Source organism: Lissotriton vulgaris, chromosome 5 (genome assembly GCF_964263255.1).
Source record: "Lissotriton vulgaris chromosome 5, aLisVul1.2, whole genome shotgun sequence".
In the NCBI taxonomy this organism is placed as follows: domain Eukaryota; kingdom Metazoa; phylum Chordata; class Amphibia; order Caudata; family Salamandridae; genus Lissotriton; species Lissotriton vulgaris.
Window position 1 is genome coordinate 1,008,200,023 of NC_141693.1, and position 24,308 is coordinate 1,008,224,330.

Sequence of the window (24,308 nt, forward strand, 5' to 3'; positions counted from 1 at the left end):
TGTGTGTGAGGGGGGGGGCTCTTGCGTGTGTGGGGGGCTCTTGCGTGTGTGTGTGGGGGGCTTTTGTGTGGTGTGTGTGGGGGGCTCTTGTGTGGTGTGTGTGGGGGGCTCTTGTGTGTGTGTGTGGGGCTCTTGTGTGGGTGTGTGTGTGCAAATGCAATACGTCTTGCATTTGCGACAGAGTAAGCTATTGGCATTGTAAATGACAATGCCATTTATTTATCTGTTTTCAAAACCAACACATAAATAAAAAGTTTGTCATTTACAATGCCAAAAGCTCAAACTTTTCCGAAGGCGAAACCGTTGCATTGTAAATGCTTGTGTTTTAGAGGGGCTACTATCACGTTCTCCGTATCACAACAGAACTGAGCTTGCGGTAAGGATCCTAGGCATGTTCCCGCTGCGTCACCTCGTAAACTACGAACGCCTTACTCACTATGTATTTCCCATTACAGGTCCTTGATTATCCTCAATTTCACGTTCAATCTTCCGAGATTTGAACACCTCGTACCATTGAGGTAAACCGAGTTTCCGGCTTTTTATCACACAACCTCGCTCTCGGTCACTACCACCCAGGAGGTCCCGTCGTCCTTCATTCTAATCATGAATTTTTTCCCCACACGGTAATCATTCACTATAATCCCACGGGTCCACCTTTTTGCTGCTACTGCGGCTGTACTCACTTCAGTAGACATGTCATTATGTTTTTTTATGTTTGTATTCCTCTATATGACAATGTTCCTTAATCCTTGTAACCCCTTTTCCTCCCCACTACCCATCCTGTTTTTTCCCCATCCTTGTTCCTATTGTTTTGTATTTATGTCTCTATGGTTCACCTACATGTTTGGGCATGATTCTGGTTTTTATGTAAAGGCATGAATTTTAAATGTCCTGATGATGATCCCGCTATGCCATAAGGGGATCGAAACGCCGTCGACAAATCACACTTGATGATTTGATTGTACCATTGGTTAAATCACAAAAGTGTACTTCTTGTAATATTTGCCTGCAAAACTTGGATTGTATGCAGACTGCCCGTTCTTGCCTCACCCGTTCGTGTATGTCATAATTGTCTCTATACAGTAGTAGTACACAGGCTGTGTTCCACGTTGATATTGTACGAGATTGACTGACTATACCTGCAATTGTGTTATTAAACCCTTTCTGGCTGGACAGATTATATGGATTTCAATCTTGATCTATATTTATTTTCTATTATCATGTACTTGTTAGGGACCATTGTTCCTTGAAATACCAGTGTAGGACCCAGCACAGTTCCTGCATGACACTTAGTTAACCTCTTCACTGCTGATGACGAGCTGAGCTCGTCATCAGCTACGGCGCTCGTATGCTGATGACGAGCTGAGCTCGTCATGTAATGCGGTGTTTTGAAAATTGCTGCACACAGCGGGAAAAGCCGCCGCAGTGATGCGGTTAAAGAACCCACTGGAACCAGGGATACATTTGATTTGGGGTGGCAAATTTAACAGTGTTGCAGACATTACAGTAGATAGAGTCTTCAATCAGCTCCTGGAATTCATTTTGAGTGACTGTAGGGCTTGGAAAGAGGGATGGACCTTTAGGGGCCTATGGACGGACACACACCCGAACAAGGAGGAATTATCATTTTATTTCCTTTTTCACAACCTCCACACCTTGGCCCCCATAATCATGCACTCCAAGATGGTAGAATACTTGTGGAAGATTGTGTGTGAACATTTGCTACTGCTGTACACCTTTACTTGGGATAAGACTCGGGCACACATACCACCATGGAGGCTGCAGCTGCTTGTGCTTTCGTAGCCCCACTTATGGCAACTGTAGGGAAACTGACTATTTTAGGGATAACAAGGCCTCAGTGACTGATGTTAAAAATTTTTGGGAATCATTTAAAATAGTGATGTCGGGTTTTCTATGAAAACGGTAAACTGCATTACCATACCAGTGTTGGGCAGGGAGTTGGAAATATTGCAAGAGATGATGAGAGACCAAGATAAATGGGCAATAGGCGACACACAGAAAGACTAGTTGCTTTCTAACAGGAACTCTAGAGCCTGTAGAAAAACAGAGATGCTAAAATTATAGGGAGAACACAGCAGGGAGGACACACTTATATGGAGACAAGACAGACACATTGTTAGCTCAGATCATTTCAACTGAGACTGACAAGACCCCACTGGTGGCTTTGCGAGGCTGGGATGGAGCACTATGCTTCATTTAAGTCAATATCAACAACACATTCAGGGTTTGAGCAATTATGTGAGACCGTCTATATCATGTCTCACAGTGAGGTTCGAATGTTTCTTCAATGGTCTCTTTTACCTCCAACTGACCCCTGGAGATAGGGAGACATTGGAGGTGCCACTAAACCAGAGGAAAGGCGGGTATCCACTCGTTCAGTGCTGGGAGGACACCGAGTACTGATGGTCTACCTGCCGAATTCAAGGCTACCTACGCAGGGTTGTTGGGACCCCCGAATCATGGAGGCTACTGTACACCGCAAGAACAAAAGAGGGACCCTGGACACAGGTACTAGGAGAGGCTGGCAGGGAAAATGCAAATACATGAACAATACCTCTCTAAGGCAATTTCTTTAAACATTGGTAATTTATCCTAAATAAATTGAAATAAATACATTGCCCCAAACACAGAAATATTTAGAAAAATATGTTGTTTCTTTATTCACTTTACATAAGTTCCTTATAAATCAAAAACAATCTACAGATAAATAAACATCATATATAAATTAATATGTTAAATATGTAACCCACTAAACAAATTTATACATCCATCACGCATCTCAAAACATTCCACTCATTCACACCACTCAGAAACAGCACAGTCTCACCAATTAGAACCAATCTCAAAAATATATACACAAATTAAAGTACATGCACTATGCTGGCATACATTTAATATGCACAGAAAAAGAAAAAAAAAAGAAGAAATTTCTTTTTAACAACACAAACAAACGCCGACGCGCGTTTCGGACTGGAAGCCTTGGTCCTGAATTCCTGCATACATTTAATATGCACAGAAAAAGAAAAAAAAAAGAAGAAATTTCTTTTTAACAACACAAACAAACGCCGACGCGCGTTTCGGACTGGAAGCCTTGGTCCTGAATTCCTTCGTCAGGGCGCATATAATCGGTATAATCCAATTTAAAAGTCTTTATCTTGACTTCATAGTATATAGACTTCAATCCAAATTAATGGTATCAGGGGGTTACATTGGGTACTCAGAGAACACCTCTGAGACGTTATTTGCATCTAAAGAAGAGACTATAGATCCATTGCACATGGCGATTCAAATCTCCTGGAGCAGATATATTAAAGTCACTTCCTAAAAGGTCGCTCAGGGGAACCCTCCGTAAATCATGGAGTGGCACCTGGTCAAAATAGAGATATTACTGCACACCACAATGAAGGGGTTGGCACTGGTGCTTCCAAAACTGAACTGGAAGGTACTGGATGTAACCCCAGATTGCCCTCTATCTTTACCCAACACAGGCAACAAAATGTTGAGTAAGGTATTAGCCACCTATGCAGCCAGGAAAGCATCATCCCTATTACATCTAGGCCAGTTAGGCTTTTTATCTGGATACGATTTATAATCTCAGTGTGTCTGGTCATGTAATGGACATCCAGGGGGAGACAGACCAAGCATTTCCGGTTGCAGCAATCAACATGGAGAAAGTTTTCAATGCCATTGGGAGGGACTATATTTGCCGATAAGGTTTTGAGATGGATTAAATTGCTCTATGTCTACCCTACTGTCAGCGTGCTGACAGGTGGGGTTATCTTAGAATCTTGTGCCATACTAAAAAACACCAGGCAATCATGCTTGTTTTCACCTGTGATTGTTGTGACAGAGCCTTAGACTTGGTAGGTAAGGAGAAACCCAAGGTGTAAGAGAATTATGTAGAATGACAAAAACGCATAAGATTTAATTATAAGGTGATGAGGTGCTTGTGTGTTTCTCAGACGCCAAGTGTGAACTAGCGGCGACAATGCAATTGTTCGACCACTTTGGGAGTATATCTGGTCTCTGTATAAACAGAGCGAATTCCTGGTTGTTCCCTCTAAAAGAAAAGAGTAAGTTATACGTGGAGGGCCAACCTTGAGGTTTGACATGGGTATCTGACACTTTTAAATACCAGTTTACATATACTGGGCGCCAAAGAAGTAATGAAAGGCAATCATATACACGCAGTCTCTGTGCTCCACCACTTTGGAAGCATCTCCTAATTTTAGCGGCTGGCAGAGTCAAACTCACCACAATTCTAGTAGTCCTAAGATTCATGTACTACATCACAAATATATCAGTACTGCCACAACTCAGGTTCTTCCAGGAGCTGAACTCCAAGATCATGTATGCCGTTTGGTGAGTGGGTAAGAGAAGAGTACCCGTAACCACAAACATGATCCCACCACAGCAGAAGGCTGGTTGGGAGACCTACTGTCTGGCAACACAGCTGCAGTGGGTGGTCAGGTGGATGACAATTCAAAAGACACCAGAAGTTGTTCACAATAGGAAGGCTTTGGCCGTGACTCCAGTAACGAGGTCCTTGTTGGAAGACAAAGAACCAGGGAGGTGACTGCCCCTTTTAGTGAAGGCAGCACAAGACTATTGGTCCATATGCTTCAATATTGTGAGGCAGAAAGTGGCCCACACCCTGAGCATTTGTTGTGGAGTTGGACCTTGGGGAAACCGGGACACACAAAAAGGACAATAGAATGGCTTGAAAAGGGTTATATTTACAGAGGTGGGAATCTAAAAAACAGTGAGGAAATTGAGGAAGGAATATGGACTGCTTCCAGGACAGTCCCTCATGTATAATAGAACTGTGCTTGCAATATGAGAAAGTGAGTCAGATGAACCCCCGTGGTAATGTTATTACAATTGTTATTGACGACGGAGACGGGAAGAAGGGCGGTTACCATCTTTATTCCACACTGAGGTCAGGCAGCTCAACACAACGCAGCTGCATGAATGGGAAAACAGCAGGGCTAAGGCTTCATGGATGGTGGTTCAGGCAGGATAAGGGAGTTCCCAAAGAAAGTATCTACGAACATAGTGTTGTAATTTAGCAGCGATTAGGTTAAGCATTAGCAGAAGACATCTTGTATTTAGAGACTATCTTGTCCATTTTGCGGAATCCATTTTGTATTTCTGGCAGCCATTTTGTTTGCCAGGTGCTCGCCATGTGCTCTGTCCTACCTCCCTGTTAGCTGCTCTTGAAATCTGCCTAGAGACGAGATACATTTAGTCTCTTCTGCTTCGCACATGCTCAGTTGAGCTTACAGCTGTCCTCAACTTGTAACTGTCAAGATGTGTCCACCAGAATTAGCTAACTGTTAGCTCCTCCCACTTGTTGCTTGCACACTTTCTGTATGACCTTATATGTACTTACAACCAGCATTCTGTACTCGTACCGCCTTCATTTGAGCCCCTGTGTAGGTATAAAAGGACCAAGCTCTTTCCATTCAGTGTGCTACTTCATGCATTACCGAAGGATGCTGTGTGAATGTAGTTCCACCTCATGAGGTTTAATAAACTCTGTCTTTTCTATTCCAGTTTCTGTGCCAACTTCTTCCTATTGGTCTGAGGACTGTGTGCAGAGAAGGGAGAAACCCTAGCACTGGTAGGCCTTGTTGAGGCTCACCACCACAATAGGGTTTAAATGTATACAATTTAATTATCTGCATCATACAAATCTGAACAGAGAAAGGCTACATCATATCAACCCAGATATCCCTGACTTCTCTTACTGCACAGAGGAGAGAGCAGTGATCTTCCTCATGGTATGGTCATGTCACAAGCTGAGACCTATTGAAGAGCTGTGCCAGTGATACCAGAAGCGGAGACAGGACTGAGTTACACAATTCGTACAACTGGCTGCTGCGGTGGGGGAGGGCGTTGTAAAAAGCACAGGGATGAAATAAAGTTCACTGACCTGGCAAGCAATAAAGTGGGTGCAGGCAAAAATCGCTACAAACAGGAGGATAAGGGGAATGGCAGGCACCACATATACGCACAAGCCTGGGAGGCACTCCTAATCTGATTTCCCAGAGATGGCCACCTCCCACCCTATGCGTAGACAGTTGAATGTGTTAGTGCTGAGGTGAGATGGAAAAAAGGTGGGGTGTATGGTACAGACCTGTTGGTCGGGTGTTGGGAAATATACAAGAATTGCTAATGGGGTCCCTCATTCACAATAGGATTCTGGGAGCACTGTAAAGATGTGAAGGGAAAGCATATGCTGAATATTGTGGCCAAAGGGATGGTATATGACTGGACAAATAGCTGATTACGTATTCAAAAGGAATAATAATAGAACAGTACATAGAATAGGGCTGTCATTGGTTGGGTTAAATTGAGTTTTTTTGTAATGGTTAATGATTTATCCATGTGATGAATCTTGAAGCTATTACTGTGGAAATACATCTCATGTGGACATGATGACTGGTTAAAAAAGAAATGGTAATAGAAATTGATTTAAATAAAACTGGGATACCCTTTTAAATTCAACCAAAATATTTAGGCTCTACTCTTGCTAAAGGCATATACAGCTGAGCTGACACAGAAAATGTTGTTTGTTGTACAAAGTAATACCACAACTGTCGAAGAAACCTTGCAGAGGACAGAAGGAAGTAGGGAGCAGATGATGATGAAGACCTGTAAAAGTGTCAAGTCATTCAGATACAGATGTCAGCAAAACCCCAAATGAGACATCAGTCTGGGGCAGGTGCCTTTTCAAGGTCATTTAACAACCATTACCCAAACAATGTTGTCTATATTGTTTACATTTTTACAGTAACATTGCAAATTCCATCTTAGATGAGATATCACTAACACTAGGACTAGGACTACCACTTGACCACTTAGTCAAGAGAGGAACTTTACCCAGGTGGCAGACGCAGATCACAGATCCAGATGAGCATGGCACCAGATTCCATCTTGACTAAAAAGACATCCTGCAAGATTCCCCACGCCTCTGCATGGCATTCCACTCTGCCTTCATGAATTGATGACAGGATTGTGTTCTACTGTATACACAATCTCCTAGCTCTTGGCCTTGTACTCGAAATAGCTCAAGAGCTATTCCAAACAGACAATAAACCCTGTTGTCCAGGTGTGCCCACCACCTCTGAAACTCAGGCTTATTAGTTATTCATCTGCTATAATTAGAATAGTGCTTAGAGATAGCACAGAGAGAGTGTAAGAGCTAACAATTGGGATGTTATGATATTTCCCTGTTTTTACTGGTATTGAAAAGCTTAGCTCCTTTTAATTATCTTCTGTGATGTTACCAATATTATGTGCACTAGGTAACAGCATTTTAAAATAAATATTTGAAAAAATATATATGCTGAAATACATATTCCATTCATAATGATTTTGAGTGTGGAAATCATTAATGAATGATCGCTTGAATTACCACTGCTCCCTATTATTATCTTAAAATCATTGGCACCAACTAATGTTTTTATTGGGAGGGGTTCTGAGAGGCTACAATAACCTGTCTCACATTCAGCGCTGGCGCACTGGACTAAGTTCAATCGTGTTACCCGGGGGGTGAAAACAAGCCATGGAGAGCTGAGCCAGACTCAGTTTATGCAGCAAAGTCGTGTCAAGTCTCTTTCAAACCCCCCACCGCCCCTCCCCACTGCATTTGCCCATCGGTCAGGCACCACCTTGGCCCTTCGTAAGAGTTTCGGTTCCTAAATACTCAGGAAGGTAAGCCACATTTTGATGAACAATCATATTAACAGCTACAAATTACTGTCACCTCACACCCACATATGTGGACCCTGAAACAATTGCCTGGAGCCAGAAAATAGTGGTTTCCGCCCTCGGTGATGAAGGGTAATACCCAGAAACCGGTCCCAGGATGCTTTTTTCCGGTCCAGGGAAGACATGGCTTGGCAGTTCGGGATTGGCTGTTCCCATGAGGCGCAGTGTCAGACTGATTTGCATATGGCCATGTCTGAACTGGGGTGGCAGAGTGAGTCAAAGAATGGTGATGGATTAAACCCAGATCAGTTGACTAGGGATGAGTGTTTGATTTGATCAAACACTCCGTCCATCATCCCCTTTTGTATCGCTTTGGAGCCAGAAAATGGCAAGGCACCGAAATCCCAGTAGTCACAAACAAAATCTGTGTGGATAAAGGTACACCAGCAGGCAGAGAACAATCCAACAACCCAGCATGTAGATGCCAGAACCAGAGCGAAAGGACCAATAAGGGAGACCTTTGCACCAAGGACTCATGATTCCCACATATTGCACCTGGTCCAAACGTTATCGGATGGCACATATTACATACTGGCTGAGAACAAGCCCACCGGACAGAATGAGAGTAAAACCCAAATAACTATACTGACTTAAGATACACTTATTCATCATCACAAAAGCTTCTACTACATAAGAGCAAATCAGCAATCACATGCAGGTCAGCACTTTGCAGTTCCCCTGATCAGAGAACAGAGATGCCAAAGTAAAACAAGCATTGGCACAGCCAATAGGTCTCACTATTTCTAAAGACGGAATCGCATTGACATTTTCATCCCCTTCAAAACCTGCAAATAGCAGTTTCCCAAAGCTGGTTCCACTACCTTCATACATTACGACATGTCTCATAAGAAGTTTTGCATGGCACATTAGGTAAAGTAGGTTAGGTTTGGCTGCTCGCAGAAGTATCATAGCTTGGGTATGGAAGGTGAAGTACATTAGTTATGGTAGGTAAAGTTGGCTAAATAGGGTAGATTGATATGGTAGATACGTAGGTATGTAAGGTAGTTATGGAAAGTATGTTTGTAGGTATGGTATGTAGGTAGCTATGGCAGGTAAGTAGCTATGGTAAGTAAGGAAGTATGATACGTTGATTTGGGAGGTAGAAAAGGTTAAAAATGTTCAGGCCCGGACTGGCTGTTGCGGCCACCGGGCAATCCCCCGGTCGGCCGCATGGGCGGGGGCCGGTTTTGGGTACAGGGGGCCGTTTTTGCTACAGGGCCGTTTTTTGCAGCAAAAACGGCCGAAAACCAGCCCTGGCAAAGAGCACGGTCGCACCCCAATCCCCCCCCCTGGGGGAGGGGGAGGCCGGCCGAGCACTTTGCCAGGGCCGGTTTCGGTTCCCAGTCCGGCCCTGAAAATGTTAGGTTCAGGACAGTAGTGGGTATAATCGCTTAGGTATATTCAGTAGCTATGAAGGTATGGTTGGTTCTGGTTGGTTAAGTATGGAAGGAAGGTATGGTAGGTATGTATTTTGGTTATAGTAGGTATTTATGAAAGGGTATGTATGGTAGATAGGTATATTAAGGTTGCTATGTTAAGGAAGGTGCTGTAGATTAGGTATGGTAGGACATAATACTATGTTTGTCTGAGAGTTATATGATTGCTCTGTTAAAGTATGTACTTGCATTCTTGCTTATAAATCGAAACGTTGTTATTGAGAAGCACAAACATGTGCTAGTATACTTCCGACAAAAGGACAGTTGTTTTAGTTGCGTCTTTAAGAAAGTGAATATTTGCCAACATCTTTATCAAGGAAAAATAAACAGTGAATCCAGCAACATGATTATCATGGCAACAAAACAAAACAAATGATTGCTCACTGGGTGACTTGTGTGGAGCACTGTACTCTTATTTGATGATATACTTAGACCAGCAAGCTGTAAGCCACAAATCAGCAATTGTAAAGTCAGAAAAAGGTAAATATTACAGGGCAATAATACATATTGGGAAGTCAGAAAGAAAACTGCAGACCAGAAGATAGGTGGCAAAAAGAGCCAGAAAGCTCAAATAAGATACATTTTCACACTGCCACAAAAAGTTTAGCAAAGGGATCAAGCCCTTTTTCATACAAATGTAGTGAGACTCAGACACACCTTTCGAATGGGGAACGGAGGGCTGTGGGCGATTTCTCCTGATGGCGGCCACACTGCAACCGGAATGATTCAATGTTTCCTGGTTTCAGGCAACTGATTTTGCACCTCTTGTAAGTATGGCCCTGCTTAAAATCTGGTTTCTTCTAGGAATACGAAGGTATCTGTAGGTCTTGTGCAGGAAGCCATCTGGTCCTATAATTTCTTTATCGCCTTTAGCGTGATCGCCCTCACACCAAACCAATGCAAATGTCACATCAGAGTCAGTGACAAAAATCAATGGGGCATATTAGCAAGGGCAATATCGTCGCTTTAGCGGGACCTTTTTCTGCTAAAGCGGAGATTTTTCTTTTGCCCTTTCAGCAAGCTGTCGCTTGCTGAAAGGGCAGGCAGTCAGTGACAGTCTTTCGGTGTTTGAGGGGGATCCATTTGAAGGTCTTACGTAGGAGGCAGAGGGTGTGGAAGCCGAAGGACGAGACGGAGTTGATCTGGCGGTCCATTTTAAGCTCAGAGTCTAGGATGATTCCCAGGTTGCGTGCGTGGTCCGTGGGGGTGGGCGGAATTCCAAGGGCAGGGGGCGACCAGGTATTGTTCCATTTGTCTGGGTTTGGGCCCAAGATGAGTACTTCTGTTTTGTTGGTGTTTAGTTGTAGACAGCTGTTTTTCATCCATTTGGTGACGGCTTCCATGTCTCTCAAAAATTGTGTCTGGTGGTATTTGGTTCGTTGGATAGGGAGAGGATGAGTTGGGTGTCGTCTGCGTATGACACAATGTTGAGTCTGTAGGTTCTGACGATGGGGGTGAGCGGAGCCATGTAGACGTTGAAGAGTGTAGGGCTGAGCACCTGAGCTCTATATACCACATCTGTATTCTGCTGGGCCTCGCCTAGCAGCTAAGCCACCTTCTCTGGAAGAGTGGTGATTCAGTTAGGGCTAATACAAGTAGCCATACTAGCTAAGACCAGCCTTCCTGTCATCTGATTTGGTGGAGAGTGTATGTCTAGCTTTGATTGGTTTTGCATTGTCTGAACTCCAAGAAAGCAGAGGTAAAGCCAATAATCTATGTAGCTGTGACCTAGAAGAATAGGGTGAAACTCTACTTTTTAACTTTATTTTGGCTTATAAGCATAAAAGCACATGGAATAAAAGATATATAAACATTTTTACATTTACAGCATAAATGTACAAAATTCAATACAATAATATTACCAGTGAACAGCATAAGGATTTAATGCAGGTTAAAACAGTGCTAAGGGTACAAAAGCAGGCTCCTGACATACAAGATCAGCATGAATACCAGTCATGAGGAAGCAAATCACCCACAGGGCACAATTATATGCAGCCCTCCTTGCCACAATTTACGCAATAATCTTTACGTATTCAAGTGTGTTGAGTATGCCAGGACTGCCAGTTTTGTGAGCGTGCTCGCCCTTAATCTGCCCTGGACATCCTTGATTATGTAGGGGACCATGTATGCCCTCTTTAAGTTCATGAGAGCCTCCACTGTTTTACCTTTTTACCTTAGATCTTAGGGTAATGCGACATTTGCTGTGGCCCTTTACCCTCATTATGGAGGCAATTGGAATATAATTGTAGCTACTACAGTTCCAGAGGTATTGCAGTTTAAAGTCATGATTGAACCCTGGCTTTCAATCTGTTCTGGTCGTTTGGAGGATTCAATTAACACCCCAAGGCCCATAGCTATTCTCATTAATTGAACATAATGGCCACAACTGTCTAGTTGTTGGGCAATAGCGCAACAGAAGCACTAATAGCCCCCCCCCCAGTTAACTTTAAATGTAGACTACTCTTCCCCTGAACTGTGTCCCATCTCTTGGACTCTGAATACCAGACCCCAGGAAGCCCTAATAACAAGACAATATCAATCACTGATGTATGGGAATTAGCCATTGGCACCCTAAAGTTTTGATTTTGGACTTGGGTCATACCGCTATTAATTTTAGGAGGTGGGTCTTTGGTTGACATTTAATCTTGGGGCTGTGTTTGTGGATTCTCAGGCACTCACCGCTCAAGCCCACTAAGGTGACCAGCCTTGTAGCCATGGTGACGTAAAAATGAATGCATTCTGTCCCAATTTGAAGTTTGGTAAACAGGGTAGTACTCCTTTGCAAGCACAACAGTGTACCCGGTTCACCAGACCTTTGGTCCACCCACCTCGTTTAGAGACAGGCAATCAGGTTTTCTGTCAACATGGCTCCGTTGGCTCCATCATTGGAATTCTTTCTCCAATGGGCCAATGCAGAGGAGAAACTGACACTAATATTAGAGAGAGGAGCACTCCGATTAATTGCTTACTTTTTCAAAAAGTTTTCATATAAAACTTAGATTTGGCGTGCTACAGGGGCTGACATGCTGTCTGGTCATGCCTAGGAAACATGCAACATCACTCAAGTCTAGAAACTTGACCTCTGTGCACAATAGCCTGAAGGCTGTTGCTATCATCAGTTTGAAAACTCAGTATTTACAATCATTCAAAATCAACACATAATTAGATACTAAAACCACCATGTAGTTCTAAAACCAAAAAACAATGGCATATGCTCCTGATACACAAAAACATGTATTCTGTTACAATCACAAAATGGTATTTTAAGAAAAACATCTCTCTGTTATAAGTACAATACTTGTACACGATTCTTCAGATGCCCGCCCAATGCATTTCGGGCATGACTGGCCCTTCTTCAGGGGATGATTTCTGTGAAAAATGCAAACAATAAACTCATGTAATACAACTCCAGGGAAGCACACAAATATGTACTTGATAACAAAGTGAAACATTCATGAAGACATAACAATATTGGTACTGATATCCTATCATGTTGAAAAAGAAAAAGAGGAAAACAAGTAGTGCTCACAAAGTAGTGAATACCGAGTAAACAGCCATCACCAAACCGAATCTCAGATCAAAAAAATCCCAACTGTCCTTAAACCAAACCAACTCACTGAAATTCGGATACCTGCTTATTTTATACAGTGAGACATCCGAAAAGAGATGTACAAACCAAATATAAATAAACCATGGTGTCATGTTGGTGCCTCCTGTGTCAACCAATAAACCAAATAAAAACAACCAACCTCTTGGAATAGCACGTAGTCCTTTACCATATGATGACCTGCATCTACAAACACCAATGAAAATCTTTATAATCTCTGTATTGCTAATCAACAGAGTGCATGGAGAAATATCCCCGAAATAATTAAATCTCACCTCTCTGCTACAGCGAACCGCTTCCCAATCAATCACCGACACTGTTTTGTTGCCGTAACTCACCAAACCGAGAGAGCGTAGTACAATGGGCTCTGTTAAAACAACGGGCTATAGGAGCAGACAAAGTGTTTGTGTTGGAGGTGCTACATTTTTGTCTCCACCACAGCTATTTTGAATGGGGTAATCAATATTCTCTACAACTGAAAGGAACTTCGATGGGCTTTGCTGGGGCCCCAGCATATGCTAATTCTTACATGGCAAGGTTCGTAGACACATTTATCTACCATGGAGTAACAGTTGGGAATTATTAGAAACTAAAATCACTCAATTAAATCTACATGAGGAGCATATTCAGTTTACTAGCACTTTGGACAGACAATCATTATCATTTTTAGATGTATTAGTATCATTAGACAATCTGGCTGACCGTAAAACATACAAGATACTGCATTATGGCTACATGAACGAAATAAAATCGGCAAAAAAAACAATCCTTATAGATCGGATAAATAAGGCAGAACATTCCTCCAAAGAACGTTACCAAATTCTGAAGGAATTTACTACTTCTAGCAGTCAGTCAGTAATACCCATTTCTCAAGAATAGACTGACGCTCTTTCTAAATTCTTTGAGGAAAAATTCATAGCTATTCATCATTCTTTTCTATTACAACACATTAGCATCCTTCCTGAAGATCTGCCAAGTTCATTACCCAACCCCCCCATATTTTGAACGATTTTGTAAAATGTGACTGCAAGTCGATCGCTTCTGTCATGCAGAAAATAAAGTCTGGTTTCCCCACCGACCCTGTTCCTTCTAAACTTTTTTCTATTTTTGCCCCGGTATTATTGGAGAGACTGACTAGCCTATTCAATAAATCACTTTCGGAGGCAGACTTCCCTACAATATGGAAAGCAGCCAGAGTCAGTCCAATTTTAAAGAAACCAATGGCCGAACCCAACATCCTCCTAAATTACCGTCCTATGTCACTACTCCCCTATTTTGGGAAGATGCTCGAATCTCTTGTCAATCAACAGCTTGTGGACCATCTTGAAAGCCATGGACTCATAGATCTTTTACAGTCTGGTTTTAGGGCAGCGCACAGTACGGAGACAGCGTTGGTCGAGGTCACTGACAACATCAGACTGTCTCTAGATAAACATCAATCAGTCATCCTCGTCCTGCTCGATCTGTCTGCCACCTTTGACACCATCTCCCATAGCATTTTAATACAGCGGCTTTGGGAGATAGGTGTCAGAGGAAATGCCCTTAAATGGTTCACCAGCTACCTATCTGACCGTGTAACTACTGTTCAGATAGGTAACAACATTGCATGTGAGAGACCTGTTTAGATGGGTGTACCGCAGAGCTCTATTCTGAGCCCAACGCTTTTTAATGTGTATATGACACCACTGGCTGTGGTGATCAGAGCCTATGGCTTTGATGTTTTGTCCTATGCCGAAGATACCCAGATTCTGATTACATTGGGTCCGGACCCAAATGAAACCAAGCAGCGTTTTAAAAATTGCATGATTCATGTTGAGAAGTGGATGAGGGCAAACTATCTCCAGCTAAATGGCAGCAAGTCAGAGATCATGCTCTTTTGCAAAGCTGCGGAACATTGGACACACGATTGGTGGTCATCCAATCGAGGCCTTTGCCCAACTCCCAAGAAAACGGTCCGGAATCTCGGTTTTACATGGACAATCAATTATCCAAGAAAAACCAAATCAATCACGTCATTGGCACCTGTTTCAGTGTAATGCGCAGTCTGCGGAAGGTCTTTAAGTGGATTCCTATTGAGGCACGGAAACCTCTAGTGCAGGGACTAATCATAAACCGAATGGACTACGGGAATGCCTTACTACTTTCAATAAATGAAAACCACCTGAATCGTCTCCAGGTTCTTCAGAACACCGCAGCTCGGTTAGTCCTCAACCTTTCGCATAGATCTTCTTCTGCCCCCTGTTTAAAAATCCTTCACTGGCTTCCAGTGAAAAAGCGGATCCTTTTCAAAACCCAATGCTTGGTTCATAAGCATATGTATCGCAACGGTAAAAGGAATGGTCACAAAAGCTAAGCTGGTACCAACCGTGCAGAAAACTTAGATCCAGCAACGAGACACTGCTTACTCCTCTCAGAACCCACACACCAGGATGGCGGTCAAGCTTTTTCCTTTCTTGCTCCCAACACATGGAACAAAATGTCCCTTTATCTGCGTATCATCCCTGAACACATTTGCTTTCGTAAGAAGCTGAAGACATGGCTTTTTGGAAATTAAACCATCGAGCCACTTGTCAGAGCAGTCTGTAAGCGCCATGAGACTCTTCGGAAGTGATATGTGCGCGATACAAATGTTCCTGACTTGACTTGACTTAGACAATGGTACTATTCGGGACTGAAGTTTATCGTAAACCGACAGACAAGAACAGCACATTATCATTTACAAGTTTTCATCCTCAAAATCTGATCCACAATCTGCCATATTCACAATTGCTAAGAGCGAAGAGGATCTGTTCAGATGAAATTACTCTACAAAAAAACATAATTATTCAAAAAGAACGATTCATATCGAATAGCTACACCGAGAAGGTTTTGGATGATGCTATTTCAAGGATGGAAAGCAGGACTCATAAAAGTCTTTTAAATAATCAACCGAAAATGAAAATGACCAGACAAGTGTTGTATCAAAATATTCCAAAAGTTTGAGACATTTCAAAAAATTCATAAACAACTGATGGGAAATATTGGAAAATGAGTGATTTCAAGGATTTGTTTAAGGATAATCCATTGTTTGCATATAGAAGATCTAGAAACCTTAAAGAAATGTTAACGTATAAATCAGCAGAAATCGCTAAAGAATATAAGGGTTCTAGACGATGTCAGAACTGTGTGCATTGTAACAATGTGATATGTGGAGATGGAATTCAACATCCTGTGACAGGTGAAACAATAGGATTAAGACACGATGCAGATTGTAACTAAAAAAATCTGATATATGGTATAAAGTGTCCGTGCGGACTACTTTATATAGGCAAAACTGAAAGAAAAAGAAAAACTCAAATGTCTGAACATAAGAGTACCATTCATAATAATAACATCAAAAGCAGTTTGGCGGTGCATTGGATGAAGTTTCGGCATTCTATAGCCCAAATGAAATTCTAAGTAATAGAGTTGATAGATCCCGCACCAGGTAGAGACTTGACAAAAGCATTGTTACAGAGAGAAACTTACTGGATAAGGAGATTAGAAACTCAGGAACCAAAAGGGATTTATGATAAGGTTGATTTAGGATGTTTTTTGTGAATACACCACCAGTGGGTGGTAGTGTAGGTGCTTATACAATAGGTCTGTATATAGGCTCTGGTATTATAGCTTCATAATTTGCTTATTGTTGAATGACATATTATCAGGATGAAGATAATGGTGTATATTATTGCATTTGATTGTATCTTTTGATTATGTCTTTTACTCTTTGAGTTTTACATTTTTTCATTCTTTCCTTTTTTCTTTTACGCTCTACACACATGGTGAAGTTTGCATAACCTGCAGCACCTGAGAAATGTATTCCCAGAAGAAGGTTTTCATAGTTCATTTTTAGATAAGGGATTCAGGTTAACTACTGAGTGCCTTTATATGGTCTGAGTATGTGTGCTTTGTTGGGTTACACAGTTGTTGGCATCCTTGAGAGAAGAAAGGCGTTCATTTATACATTTTCAACATGGCACTCCTTACAGTAAGGCCGCGGGCACCAGAAAGTCCATCATCGGTAGTTTCCATTAGGCACCTTGAGCTTACGTCATTGTGGGCGAGAACGTTTCTGTTTTCACAGTTTGTTCCTATACGGCACCCATAGTAAGAAGGTCCCGGGCGCGATAGTCCGTCTTCGTTGGTATTGCACCTTTAAGACGTCACTCGATCAGGCGCGGAGATACGCTCTCTCGGCTTGGAGAGTTACAGCAACATAACAGTGTCGGTGATTGATTGGGAAGCGGTTCGCTGTAGCAGAGAGGTGAGATTTCATTATTTTGGGGATATTTCTCCATACGCTCTGTTGATTAGCAATACACAGATTATAACTTTTTTTCATTGGTGTTTGTAGATGCGGGTCATCATATGGTAAAGAACGACGTGCTATTCCAAGAGGTTGGTTGTTTTTATTTGGTTTATTGGTAGACATGGGAGGCACCAACATGACACCATGGTTTATTTATATTTTGTTTGTACATCTCTTTCAGGATGTATCACTGTATGAAATAAGCAGGTATCTGAATTTCAGTGAGTTGGTTTGGTTTAAGCACAGTTGGGATTTTTTGATCTGAAATTCGGTTTGGTGATGGCTGTTTACTCGGTTTTCACTACTTTGTGATCACTACTTATTTTCCACTTTTTCTTTTTCAAAATGACAGGATATCAGTACCAATATTGTTAAGTCTTCATGAATGTTTCACTTTGTTATCACGTATGTATTTTTGCGCTTCCCTGGAGTTGTATTACATGAGTTTATTGTTTGTATTGTTCACAGAAATTAGCCCCTGCAGAAGGGCCAGTCAGGCCCGAAATGCATTGGGCGGGCATCTGAAGGATCGTCTACAAGGATTGTACTTATAACAGAAAGATGTTTTTCTCAAAATACCATTCTGTGATTGTAACAGAATAAATGTTTTTGTGTATCAAGAGCATATGCCATTGTTCTTTGGTGTTAGAACTACATGGTGTTTTTAGTATCTAATTATGTGTTGATTTTGAATGATTGTAAATACTGAGTTTTCAAACTGATGATAGCAACAGCCTTCAGGCTATTGTGCACAGAGGTCAAGTTTCTAGAGCTGAGTGATGTCCAATGTAGAGGAGACATCAGAAGAACAAAATTGCACCAACCACCCTATTAAGGATGGACAGTGTACTGCCCATCACTGCCAGGCAGGAAAAAACACCTAGGGGTGAGGGACAGAAAAAAAAACATGAATGAACCACACAACCTGGGAGAAAAACCCCAGGGTGTGGGGTCATTAGTGTTTTGTATTTCAGTAACAAACTCCCACTTTGGGAATTTGTTTCTGAAACAGAAAAAAATGTAAACATTTGGTGGACAAACATCAAAACGGATGGCAGGTGTCCACCAACTACTTACTACATTGAAAGGAACAAACAGGACAGCGGTTCCTTTTAATGTACAGCGGTGACTGCTGGGTGGGTGGTCATCTCTAAATCTTGTGGATGTAGTACCATTGGGATGATGGGGAATATTTCCTCCACCATTCAAAATGACACTACTCTGTGTGTCAAATCCTAAATCCGGGCCATGATGAAGAAGATGATGGGTGTATTTGTTATGTACACTATTACCCAGCAGGATATCCTGGCTCTGAGAAAATAGACCAGTAGGAGAGTAATGGAATTAAAAAACGACTAGATTAAAATGTTAGTGCTTTACAGAAAACAAGATGATTGTCAATAAGATGTAATGAAAATAGGAGATAGTTTCGTTTGTGAGTTCTTGATAGGAGAGTGACAGGCCTCCCATCTTACATGAACTGTACTTGGGAATCTACAAGAGGAGGAGAGAAGATAAGCAAAGAATGTCGGAGATGGCGGGTAGACTTCTGCCCTCTGAGTAAGATAAACTACAAAGAGGCGCAGAAAAAGTATCAAACGATGGTACGTGGAGCTAAAGCCACCCACTATAAAAAGCGTATTGGGGAGGCAGAAAACTCATCGAAAGAGCTTTTTAAAATCTTTAAGGAGATCTCTGTGGTACTAAACTCTAGCACCCATGATAATGACTCGGTGGCAGAGTCTAATAAAGTAGCTGAATGTTTTGCAGGAAAGGTCAGAGACATTTATGCTACCTTCTCCAATAAACCAGAAGATGAAAAAAAATGGAAGTAGTTAGGGGGGCAGATAACATCGAAGGGGGCTCCCCCAGAGGTGCTTCGTAGCATCTGCCAGGGGATTAAATCTGGCTCCCCTCGGGACCCGGCTCCCCCTAGGGTGATGGTAGAAAGCCTCTCGGTTCTGGAGCCTTATGTCAGGCATATACTCCAGATTTCTTTCTTCACGGAAACTCTCCCTGAGGACTGGAAGAAAGCGATTGTGCTTCCCATAAAGAAAAAACCCAATGTGAGCCATGATACACTTGAGAATCTGAGACCTATTTCTCTGCTCCCGTATTTAGCAAAAGTGGCGGAGAAAGTGGCCAATTGTCAACTGATGGCACACTTAGAGAAAGCTAACATCCTGCACTCCTCTCAATCGGGCTTCCGGGCGGGCTTCTCGACGGAGACGGCCCTCTAGAGAGCGACTGAGATCCTGAGACGTGGGGTGGATGCCGGTCATACCATGGCCTTGGTGATGCTAGACCTCAGTGCAGCATTCGACACTGTAGCCCATTCCATCTTACTACAGTGTCTAGTCAAAGCGGGCGTCACGGATTCCGCACTGGAGTGGCTGAAGTCCTTCCTCACAGGTAGAAGCTTTCAGGTGCAACGAGGCTCCTGTAGGTAGGCAGAGATGGCCTTAGAACAGGGGGTACCTCAGGTCTATAATCATCTATAATCTATACATGACCCCCCTGGCCGAAGTGGTGCAAGCGTATGGTGTAGAGTTGGTCTCCTACGCAGATGACACCCAACTGCTGATCTCTCTGTCTCAAGCACCTTCAACGGCGGCATCCAATTTTAAGGCTTGTATGCAAGCTTTAGCAGAATGGATGGACTCGCATTGTCTGAAACTAAATGGATCCAAAACAGAGGTAATGGTGGTGGGTGAGAGCAACCTGAGCTGGACTCCAGACTGGTGGCCAACATGTCTGGGTCCTACCCCGGTCCCCTGCAAGGAAGCTAAGAACTTGGGAATATGGGTCAATCCCACTCTGTCCTACGAAGGCTGCATCCGTCGCCTGGTGGGAAAGTGTTTTGGGGTACTGAAAACACTAAATCACACCCTAGACTTACTCCCGCTGGATGCCAGACGCACTATGACTCAGGCGCTGGTGACGTCCCTATGGATTACGGGAACGTTCTGTTTTTAGGCGCTACAGAACATAGTCTAGGGCGCCTGCAAGCCCTCCAAAACACAGCAGCTCGTTCTAAGACTCCCTAAAAGAGCAGAATCTAAACCAGCTTTAGCGGCCCTACACTGGCTACCGGTCAGGAAGAGAACGATGTTTAAAGCTCTCTTAATGTGCCATAGAATACGCCGGCATAAAGCTCCATCTTATCTTCAAGGTCTAGTACATAGGTATGAGCCGAACAGAGCTTTACGCTTAGAGGGGACGGGTCTGCTGACGATCCCCCGTGTAAAAAGAGCAAAACTGGTGGTCGCTCTTTTAGAGCTATAGTGGCAAAAACTTGGAACGCACTCCCGACATCCCTAAGACTGGAAGAATCTGAAACCAAGTTTAAAAGTCTTTTGAAAACACATCTATATAATCTATAAAGCAGTAGGTAGGCGGAGGGGGGGTGCTAATTGCTGCTCGATAACTTGATCTCCACAGCGCAGGGACGCGCCGGGAAGGCGTCACCATGCGTGCTTTTGAAACTACTTTATTATTATTTTTATTTATTATTATGGCAGTAGGGTAAAATTTGTTTTTTCCAAAGGAGAGGGCCAGTAATACAGAAGGCCCTGTGCGCTAAGCATATGGCTTTAATGTAAATATGGGTGGGAAAAAGAAGTCAGTGGAGCTTGGAAAGAACATTTGAAAAGTTTGAGGACCTGGGAAGGTTAAAGATGATTGTAACAGCAACAGTGGCAGCCGCCTATCTAAAGAGGAGAGCAGCCACGGGTGTCGGGGGGGAGAAAAAATATTAAAAAGACTTACCTGCTGCTCCGCTCCCAGTGATGGTACCGGCTAAGTCGCTGCTCTTCTCGTCAGGCCGGAAAGGGATGGGCTCTCAAGGCACAGGCTCCCTACCCAATTCAGATGCTGCTCTCATACCATGAGAGAAGCACCAGGGTTTATTTTATTTTTATTTAAACTGTTTTATATAGCACTGGCTAGACCCGTGGGTATCAGAGCGCTTTACATAAGGTCAACAATGTCACAACAATGATAACAATTACATGTTACATCAAATATAAGAGACACAATAAAGGGAGAGAAGGAGAGACAAGTAGAGAGGGAAGGGGAGAGGGGGAGTGAGAAGGGAGGGGACGAGGGGGAAGACGAAATAAGAGACAAAGGGAAAGTCAGCCCAAAGACCGAATGGGTGGGTGACGGCTGAGGAGGTAATCCAAAGCCAGTCTCCCCTATAACTCTCAAGGAAGCTCTAACGGACATTGGTCAGAAAGATGGATAGAAAGGAGACAAGGGAGAAGCAGAACAGCAGAAATACGATGAGGGGGTGGGGTGGGAGAAACTGTCCCCAAGGCCCGGCTGAGCAGGTGATGGTCAGGGGATGAACCAAGGCTGATCTCGACATTAGCTGAATAGAGCAGCTCCACCGGGCGTCAGACATAATGCTCGGACTGTTTGGTCTGAGTAGCCTTGTTTGCCACTCAGACAGTGCATTGGAGCCTATGACTTTTTTTCCAACCTGTCTGTGCAACACAGCTGGGTTGGAGAAGCAAAAGTGTGCATGTCTGTTTGGCTGGTCTAAGATGGCCGGCCAAACAGTTGTCCGATGTAATGGAATGCGTTGTAAATGTAGTTTCTAGAAATGAGTGGTAATGGCATGCAATGTAAAATAATGCATTGTAAGAAGGGTGCGGTGTAAATGCATGCGTTGTAAATGTATGCATTGTAACGTCATACATTCTGAGCTGCAACATGCTGAATGTGGAGAAGATAATGTATAAGTTATTGAGGTGGGCTTACATAGAAGAGCAGTATTCCAGGCTGGAAAGGATAACTGATTGGTCCACGGGTTGCCAAGAAGACAGAGGGAGGAAGGGAAGAATTTTCTTCAGCAGACAGAGGTGACGGAAGCAGATGGATAACACTTCACTTACCTGAGTGGAGAGGGAAAGGGATGTGTCAACCCAGACTCCCAGATTGTGAACTCTGGCTACTGGAGCAGTGGAAAGTCAAGTTTAGCTTTCTACCAAGATAGGGAAGTGTGAGAGACATACAGCCTGATTCATCAAGCCGAAATCGGCTCGCAAAGGGCCAGATTCTGAGAATCTGGCCCTTTGCGAGTGCTATTTTTGCATTTGGGATTCATCATCCCAAATGCAAAAATCGGTAATAGCGATTTCGCTATTTTGCGAGGAATTACATTTAAGGAATCTCTATTTGAGATTCCTTAAATGCAATTCATCATCCATTTAAAAATTGCGAATTCGCAATTTCGGCCCGCTATTTACCGCGAGGTCAAACCTCGTGGTAAATAGCGAAAACGTAGAAAAATGCTTTTAAAAGCATTTTTCTAAGTTGCATGTTGCACACACACATGTCCTTTGGACATGTGTGTGCGCAACACCTGTTTCAATTTGCATTTAAGGGGTGCTACAGGGTGTCCTTTGGACACCCCTGGCACCCTTTAAATCGCTATCTTATTTGCGATTAGCTAATTGCTAATTGCAAATAAGGAATACTCCCCATTCATTCCTATGGGCCTTTTGGCCCATAGGAATGAATGGGGAGTTATTCCTTATTTGCGATTAGCAATTTGCTAATCGCAAATAAGGAATGTGTAGGAATGGCAATTCTTTTTGCGATTCCTACATGAATCCCGTTTTGCGAGTCTGTAATAGCGATTCCTTATGAATCGCTATTATAGACTCGCAAAGCGGGTCTTTGATGAATCAGGCTGATAATGTTTACCAATAGAACATTTTCAATTTTGTCTGTATTGATTCTGAGGTGGTTGGAAGTGATCCAAGCTACCACAGAAAGTAAATAGGAACAGAGATTGCAAAGTAAAAGAAATTGTCAAGGAGGAAAAGAATCTGAGTGCCACCAGCCTAAGAGAAAAAGGAAAATCCAAAAGAATGAATAGGATGAGCAAGAAAAGCAAAATATACATGGAAAAAGAATTAAATTCAATAACTAAAGAATCTAGCAATGACAGCCATACCTTTACCAATACAGTTTTATTTGCTACAAGACTCCTGTTCTTATACCTTATAAAGCCTTACGGCAGACAGCAATACCTGTGCGTGGGATCATATATTAACCCATATAGTACTGTGACATACCATGTTTTGTGTTGTTTTTTTAGGTTTCATACTTTCTTACATTATAAAATACTTAGGGCCTCATTTATGAGGCCTTGCGTCTGTTTTGCGCTTCTGATGCGTCACATTTTGTAAAACATGCCTCCTGTTGCGCACTATTTACAAAGTGACGCATCTAAGCAGATGCATCACTTGGTAAACCCCTGCGCCACATTATACCTGCGTCAGGTATAATGTATGCAGGGGGGAGTTCCCCGCAAAAAGCCTCATATGAGTGACGCAGTGAAATCTTTGAGATTTCACTGAGTCACTTCTAGGATGCCGTTGCGTCAAAATCTTCCGCCTGCCTCACAGGAAGCGTAAGTCTGACGCAAGCCCTTTTACATGGGGCTTGCCCCACGTGAAAGGACGCATTGCTGGAGTTGCGTCACTTTTGTACTTCTGTAACTCCTTGCGACATGATGCATCATACATTAAATATGACGCATCAATCATGTCGGAAAGGAGCACACACTGAGAAGTGACGCATCGCTGCTTTCATGCAGCGATGCATCATTTCTCATAAACTAGGCCCTTATTTTTTTAAAGTAGTAACTTTAACCGAACATTGAATGTATTGAGTGTGATACAGTAACTTAGTTCCAAACCCTCTGCCATCTCCTTGAGTTAGCCTTGACCTCTCACCAGCACTACGCCTAGAGAGGCAAGTCTAAAGGGAGCAACCTGGAGATCTAGTACGAATGCAATATTGTTTTTCAGGCCTCAACCATTTGTAAACAACGCTTCCACCCATGGATACTATCCATTATCCACAGACTGCCCAAGAATCGGCTGTGGAGAGAGGTGGACCTGGTGTCAACACTCACCTAAGCGGCACCGCCTCCTGGAACGGAGCCATCAGTTGCTGGCTGAGAAGGTGCCAGCAGGGCACACGTAATGTCACCTTGAGTTAAAACCTGTTGGCAAGGATATGGTGGAACAGTCAACACAGGTTTGTTGCAATAGTAAAATCAGATTTGAAATGCAAACATAAATCTTGCACACATTACAAAGCACAAAAAAAGAAATTCTAA